Genomic DNA, 8,174 nt, shown 5'->3' on the forward strand with positions numbered 1-8,174 from the left:
TCTCCAATTGATAAATGTGCTCTTCCCCATCATCCCTGAAAGTTTGTAACAGCAGCCCGGAAACACCCTGTATATTATAACACTCTAATAATTATTAGATTTAATTAATAGCCTATCGTAAATTGTACGCATTAAATAACATAGACTCTATGATTACACCATAACAAAGTACTAATACATAGCAAAATTTTTGCTCTTTGCTGCAAGTTACTACAGGAGTAGGAGGGTAGTAGAGTGGTGGACAATTCCTTGCTTGCCACTCCTTCCTTAGTGCGCAAGAAAAGCACAAGGAACATCGTGTGCTCGAATGTTTATTCATCCTCCTTGCCGTGTAGTACTCATTTATTAGTCTTGTCAATATTTAGTGTGTTGAGTAGTCTGACTCCAGGACAGTTCTCAAACGACTTGGTTTGTTTCCATTCCTGAAAACTGATGTAATTATCACATTCGTCTGAAATATGGCCAGTTACCCAAAGAAAGTGTTAATTGGGTTTAGTAGTCTGCCTAGAAGGAAAGAAGTTACAAATTTGATTAATTTCAGAAAAAAAATGTGTCGATACCACATTGCTCAACACTCGACACCGATAACTGTTTCAGAACTTCGATATTCAATACTCGATACTACAACTTTAAAAATGGAAACTAAAAACGCAACACAAAAGCAAATTAAAATCCTTCAACGAGAACTAAAAATTTATATGCCTTACTAATATAGGCCTATTCCCCGCCTCATTGGTCACATCTTATTTAAGCAGCAGGCAAGGAATTTCTAGGTTTAAACAAATTATTTTTATAGGGAATACAAGACCTTCACAATTTTAGTTACACATCTGAAGTTTCACACGTATTACACTTGGCAGGAACACTTCTGTACCGACAGTGGAAATGCTAAATATTTTATACAATATGTATTTTCAATAGAAATTTCTGCCACTTACAGCTACTGAGACATTTCCTTGCCCCACGACCGGAGTTGTCGAAATTTTTTATTTATCAGTTAGGATTTGTTTAATGGTGGAAATAAAATAGTTCTGTAAAATGCGAAAATGACATATGTAGCTTACTACATGATTCCGTAAACTTTAATATAGTGGAAATGTAATCCATCTTTGAATAGGAAAAGAAGAAAGTAAGAAAGAAAGAATACAGGATAGCAACTTGTTTAAAAAAATATTGTTGTTTTTCTAGTAGTATTGATCGTCCTCGATTCTCCAAAATATCGAAAGTATCGAGGTGTTGCAAATATCGAGGACTCAACTTTAATTAATTTGATATATATTAGATTGTATAATCGTTTATGAAAATAAAGCCAGAATTAAGTAGTCTTAATAATGAAATTTCCAGTAAGAAAATCAAATATTATATTCCTTTAAACTTTATTTAACTTTTTTCATATAGATATTTTTCTTTTCTTTTTTCAACTGTATTTTTCTCCTCAGTTTCTAGTTAAAATTTTAATTATATAATTTCACTTATAATAATATGCAACTGTATCTTTCCCAAACATGACCATTTGCTGTTTTGGGTGCAAAATTTATCATTTTAAATATGTAAATATAATTACATAGCCTAATTTGTTATTTCACTAAATAAATAATATTTAGGCCTAATAATTTCTCACCGATTTTGTGCTTTTAAATTAGTTTAGAGATGATGTAAGTAATGTTCATCTGTAATAAATACAGACTGTCCCAAATTGATGTATACACTCTTTGACATACTATTTTACAGCAAAGAAATGGGATAGAAATACGATTTTTCCGGTTTATGATTCAGAAGGTAGTGGAAAGCATGAAACATATTCAACTGTTTATAAACAAACGTGGCGGTGTAATTATTGTTCGATGAACGTAAATGGATACTGAAATGTTATTGAAAAGTAGAGAATGTTGTTGAGGTTCAACAATGTTAAAGGATTGAATTTTGAACACAACCACCAACAAGGTTAACTATCACAAGAATCCGAGACAAGTTTGAAGTCGACGGAACGGTGCAAGATGAAAGGGCGGTGCAGAAGAAAGAGAAGTTCTACCGATAACGAGAATGTTGATGCAGTCATGCAGGCTTTTGCACAGTCCTCAATGAGGCAATGTTCTCGTGAGATTGGTATCAGCGAATCCAGTGTTCATCGAATTTTTCTAGCTCAAAAATGCAAGCGTTACATGCCGAGACTTGTCCACGCACTAAATGAGGATGACCCAGAGATGGATAGGACGAAGAGGAAGTGCTGCGGAGTTCCCGCCTCGATCTCCGGATTTAACTCCTCCAGACTTCTGCCTACGGGGAGCTCTAAAGGACACAATGTACGCCACAAAACCACAGACATTGGAGAAACTGAGAGTTCAGATTGAAGATGCCTGTAATGATATTCCATTAGCAACAATCCAGTAGGTATATCGCTCTGTTGTACGTCGTTGTTGGGAGTGTACTGTGGCGGAAGGGGGCATTTTGAACATGTACAGGCTTAAGGAATACAAAACCGCAAAAATCGTATTTCTGTGTCATCTCGTTGCTGAGAAATAGTGTTTGAAAATGTGTATATATCAATTTGAAACACTCTGTGTTATTAAGTTGACATTTACATAACTTTTAAATTGTGTTTTGCTTTTATTCACATATGGAATTCGAAACACAATAGCTTTACCAGTGATGTACACAGAAACAAAACAACACGTGATTAAAGCTGATTTGCTACAACGACACCATTGTGACCACATGCCTGAAACGGGACGTCCATTTGGCTGGACCCGCTGGTTTATAGGGCTGTACTGTATATTTGGTAATCGTTTGGGAATTTTCTGAGCCCATTTCTGTGATACCACTGGGCTTTAAATCTACCACTCGGAATCTCTCATCTCATTTCATTTTATCCTTTTCTTTCAGAGATCACAGTGCGCAGAAAGGTAGATTAGTGGTCGCAGTGCGGATACGACATGTGTTAGCACTTCCATAACATATATGCATAATAACATAGCACAAAAATTAACTAGGAGTTCTTTTTACAGAATTTGAAATATGCAAACTTTGTAAATCCTGAAATATGATTAAACATGACACTAGACGTTCAGATTCAGACAGTTACCGCAAAGAAATTTGGGCAGTTGGAATATTCTAAGTCCCAGATACAAGACACTGCGCGTGATCGGAGACACAGGGCACAGATAAAGTAACACGTAAGTGAGTTATTTAAATTTACTCTGTTTGGTTTGTTGTTGAAAGTCGTTTCAAAATTCACTTGAAAAACTGCAAGTAAAATGTTAATTTCTTGCAAATGATGGATAAATGTTATGAAATTGTATTTTTTATTAAGTGTGAATCTAATTTTTTAATGATTTTCGAAACGATACACGTAGCAAAGAGGTAGATAGGTAGCTAAATAAAGGGTAAAGGTAGATCCTTCACATGCTATGAAGACACTTGGGAAGCATAGAGGTAGAACCATATGCTTTCTTGACCTCGGCAGTAGAATGAGGTGGTGAGGTGTACATCACGCTCCGACTACTCTTTTACCCCCGGGAAAGACTGAGTACTCAATTTGATAGAAGACTGAGTTAATCTCGGGGCCGTTCTGAAAGTTTGGCAACGAGAAAATCTCGTCACCAGCCGGGATCGAACCTCGAACCTTCCAGTCCGCAGCGAGCTCCTCAACCTCCAGTTAAATAAACAAAAAAAACAAAAAAAACTTCGGAATATGTATTATATAACTTTCTTGTGTTAAATTCTATCGTACCTGGTTTACATGTTTCGACCTATTATTGGTCTTCTTCAGAACTTGTCGTTGCTGGTCTTGGCGCCTCTTGTTTTATTTCCTGTGAGGATGTGTTTGTGTAGTGTAATGTGGAGTCAAATAGGCGCCAAGACCAGCAACGACCAGTTCTGAAGAAGACCAATAATAGGTCGAAACATGTAAACCAGAATTTAACACAAGAAAGTCATATAATACATATTCCGAAGTGATACAGTGTTAAAAGTTGTGTAATGAAAATGTACAAAAAAACTCTTTAATTTTCATTTTATTTATAACAAAGAAAATGAACTGCTCATAGATGATTTGTGTTAGAGTTATTTTTATTCCCTTTCCAAGCTTAACTGAAATCTAGAAAATTTTCAATTTATGGCTTTATTTTAACAATATGTTTCAAAAAATTTAATTTACATCTTGCAATGTCTTGTAAATGGGATGATTTTTCTTTTTCGCACTAACATTGAAATTTAAGATATTTTGAACAACAAACATCGTTGTTTAGTCAACTGTCCGAAGACAGATCTGGACCCCACAAGTGACACCAACATGGCATCACTCATGAGGCAAGTAGGCCAGGAGATAATGGGTTAGGGTAGCCAGTTCCTTCCCCCCTTCATTGCATACATCGCTGACTATAGTCGCAACGCTGTTATTCCCGGCGTGAGTCCTCCTCTTTGCTGACGTCTTAGAAAATCAAGGCTCTATAAAGTCTAGGTAGGTAGTATCGTTCGTCATTTTTGTTATTTCGTTGCCGAGGTACCAGACGAGGAATCTATTTGCCACACAGTAAACATTATCATGTCGTAGCTCCTATGATACTCGTAATAAATCAAACGCACTGTAATTCAGCAAATAATTGAGCGGCAAATAACGTCGTCGTGTGCTTTCTGCGAACGCCAATGAAAGAGCCAAAATGGCGGGCGATTATATTAATTATTTATCCAGCCTTAGGAAATGCGTAACGTCTTCATCAGCGAATCAGAAGACACACACGTTTAAATGTAGCCGACTTGCAACGTGATTGGCTGCCGGAAATTAGAGCGATGGGACTATTACACTATAATCAGATTTCAGATGTATACAAACAATTATTCTCCCTCTGACACATCGTCAAGTGAGTTGCACTCCCTGATAATAGATGTAGGCCTATGTATCAGTCAGAACCTCAATCAGAGATGCGACAAACATTAAGGAATTTATTTTAAATAACAAAAGCTACTACTTTTAAATACTAACCATATGATTCACCGAGACGAGATGAAGAGACAAGCATTTAGCTAGCCTTTTGGTCTCACCTCAGGCAGGTTCGTTGCAAAATACTAACAAGGGATGTTATATGAATCGTGCAACAGACCATTTTTCACCACCAGCAGTCGGCCCATCCTTTCTTTGGGGAAGAGTACAGTATGTTAAAAACAGACAAATGCCCGTGCCCTAGGTGAGGTCAGATCTCGTGACCATGGCTTCCGCTAAGCTTAAAAATAGTCTTAGCGTAGGCCCTACACCACGACTGTGAAAATTTTGTACCAGTACGAAAATCACAGATTCATATTTGTATGCAAATGCAACAACATCCCCTTCATTGGAATGACCCAGTTACGGTTCTCAACTTACAAAGCATGCTTGTCTCTTTTTAACAGCAGACTTAACTTCTTTGCACCCATTTTCCACCTGCATTAATGGGGGATTCTAAATTTCGAAATCCATCCGTTCGGGATGCAGATCTCGTGAGAATACCACTCCATAATGATCCTATGGGATTTAGTTTCTATGGAAACAGTGCAACTTTTAGATGTCGTTTGTCCCATTCCTATCTCCATCCCATTCCAATCTCCCCTCCGCCTCACCCCGCAGAATGGTGCTCGTGGGCGTATCAACACCTACGTCATAGAGCGGGGATGCAGTGGCAGAGAGGGAAGTCTGCAGGGTTGGGTGAAATGTAAAAATCAGCGTCAGTAAATGGTTGCATAGGTAGATACCATTTTAATTGTTTATGAGAGCGGAAAGGGGAATTTTTTATTTACAGACAGCCTGTATACATGAAAACTGAATGGTTCCCTGAATAAATAAATATATACGGTACTCCTTTTAATTTATGAACTTGTTTCATGCAGTCGTGCCGTTGATGTGTGTTCCATTAACAAGAACTTTGTACTATGTTGTACGAGTAATTCAATTAGGCCAGTAACACGTTACTTACGGATTTGCCTCTTTAGAGGTACCTACGTAGGTAGTTAATGTTGCATGTCAACGATAGAAAAACGGAAGATTTTTTGTTTCTTTATTCGCTTTCCTATTATGTCTTTTTTTTTCTTTCATCTTTCTGACCCTCTTAATTCTTTTTTTCTATCTTGATTCTTATTTTTAACTTTCCTTCTTTCCATTCCCAGTATTCCTCATTTCTCTTTTGTTTCTCATTATTCCCTTTTTCTATCCTTTTCTTTCCCATTGTTCTCCTTTTCTTTCCATTATTCCTCTTTTCTAGCCTTTTCTTTCCCATTGTTCCCATTATTCTTCTTTTCTATTCTCTTATTTCCCATTGTATTCATTTTCTTTCCCATTATTTCTTTTCTATCCTTTTCTTTTCCATTGTTACCCTTTTTTTACCTTTTCTTTCCCATTATTCCTCTTTTCTATACTTTTCTTTTCCTTTGTTCGCCTTTTCTATCCTTTTCTTTCCCATTGTTCCCCTTTTCTTTCCATTATTCCTCTTTTCTATTCTCTTATTTCCCATTGTACTCATTTTCTTTCCCATTATTTCTTTTCTATCCATTTCTTTCCCATTGTTCCCCTTTTCCTTCCATTATTCGTCTTTTCTATCCTTTTCTTTCTCATTGTTCTCCTTTTCTTTCCATTATTCCTCTTTTCTATTCTCTTATTTCCCATTGTACTCATTTTCTTTCCCATTATTTCTTTTCTATCCAATTCTTTCCCATTGTTCCCCTTTTCCTTCCATTATTCGTCTTTTCTATCCATTTCTTTCCCATTGTTCCCCTTTTCTTTCCATTATTCCTCTTTTCTATACTTTTCTTTCCCATTGTTCGCCTTTTCTTCCCATTATTCCTCTTTTCTATTCTCTTATTTCCCATTGTACTCATTTTCTTTCCCATTATTTCTTTTCTATCCTTTTCTTTTCCATTGTTCCTCTTTCCATCCTTTTCTTTCCCATTGTTCTCCTTTTCTTTCCATTATTCCTCTTTTCTATCCCTTTCTTTTCCATTGTTCCTGTTTTCTATCCTTTTCTTTCCCATTGTTCTCCTTTTCCTTCCATTATTCCTCTTTTCTATTCTCTTATTTCCCATTGTATTCATTTTCTTTCCCATTATTTCTTTTCTATCATTTCTTTTCCATTGTTCCCCTTTTCTATCCTTTTCTTTCCATTATTCCTCTTTTCTATCCTTTTCTTTCCCATTGTTCTCCTTTTCTTTCCATTATTCCTCTTTTCTATTCTCTTATTTCCCATTGTTCTCCGTTTCTTTCCCTTTATTTCTCTTTTCTATCCTCTTCTTTTCCATTGTTCCTCTTTTGTATCCTTTTCTTTCCCATTGTTCTCCTTTTCTTTCCCATTATTTCTCTTTTCTATCCTTTTCTTTTCCATTATTCCTCTTTTCTATCCTTTTCTTTCCCATTGTTCTCCTTTTCTTTCCTATTATTCCTCTTTTCTATCCTTTTCTTTTCCATTTTTCCTCCTTTGTATCCTTTTCTTTCCCATTGTTCTCCTTTTCTTTCCTATTATTCGTCTTTTCTATCCTTTTATTTTCCGTTTTCCCTCTTTTCTATTCTCTTATTTCCTATTATACTCATTTTCTTTTACATTGTTTCTCCTTTCTATCCTTTTCTTTTCCATTGTTCTCCTTTTCTTTCCCATTATTTCTCTTTTCTATCCTTTTCTTTTCCATTTTTCCTCCTTTGTATCCTTTTCTTTCCCATTGTTCTCCTTTTCTTTCCTATTATTCGTCTTTTCTATCCTTTTATTTTCCGTTTTCCCTCTTTTCTATTCTCTTATTTCCTATTATACTCATTTTCTTTTACATTGTTTCTCCTTTCTATCCTTTTCTTTTCCATTGTTCTCCTTTTCTTTCCCATTATTCCTCTTTTCTCTCCTTTTCTTTCCCATTGTTCTCCTTTTCTTTCCATTATTCCTTATTTCTTCTTCATTTTCCTCTTTTCTATTATTTTCTTTTCCATTATTCTTTTTTCTATCTTTTTCTTTCCCATTATTCCTATTTCTATCATTTTTCCCATTATGTGGAGAAAATTGAAATGTATTTTAACGACATGTGATTATTTCTCCTAATAATGCTCTGAAAGATATCAGATCGCTTTTGATGACGTAATTACCAAAGAGTAATTCATTCAGTCAGTTTTTTTTCTACTCAAGGGCAGTTATTTCAATTGCAGACGCAGTATTCGCCACTATTTTCATCTT

The sequence above is a fragment of the Periplaneta americana genome, chromosome 15 (assembly GCF_040183065.1).
Source record: "Periplaneta americana isolate PAMFEO1 chromosome 15, P.americana_PAMFEO1_priV1, whole genome shotgun sequence".
Classification (NCBI taxonomy): domain Eukaryota; kingdom Metazoa; phylum Arthropoda; class Insecta; order Blattodea; family Blattidae; genus Periplaneta; species Periplaneta americana.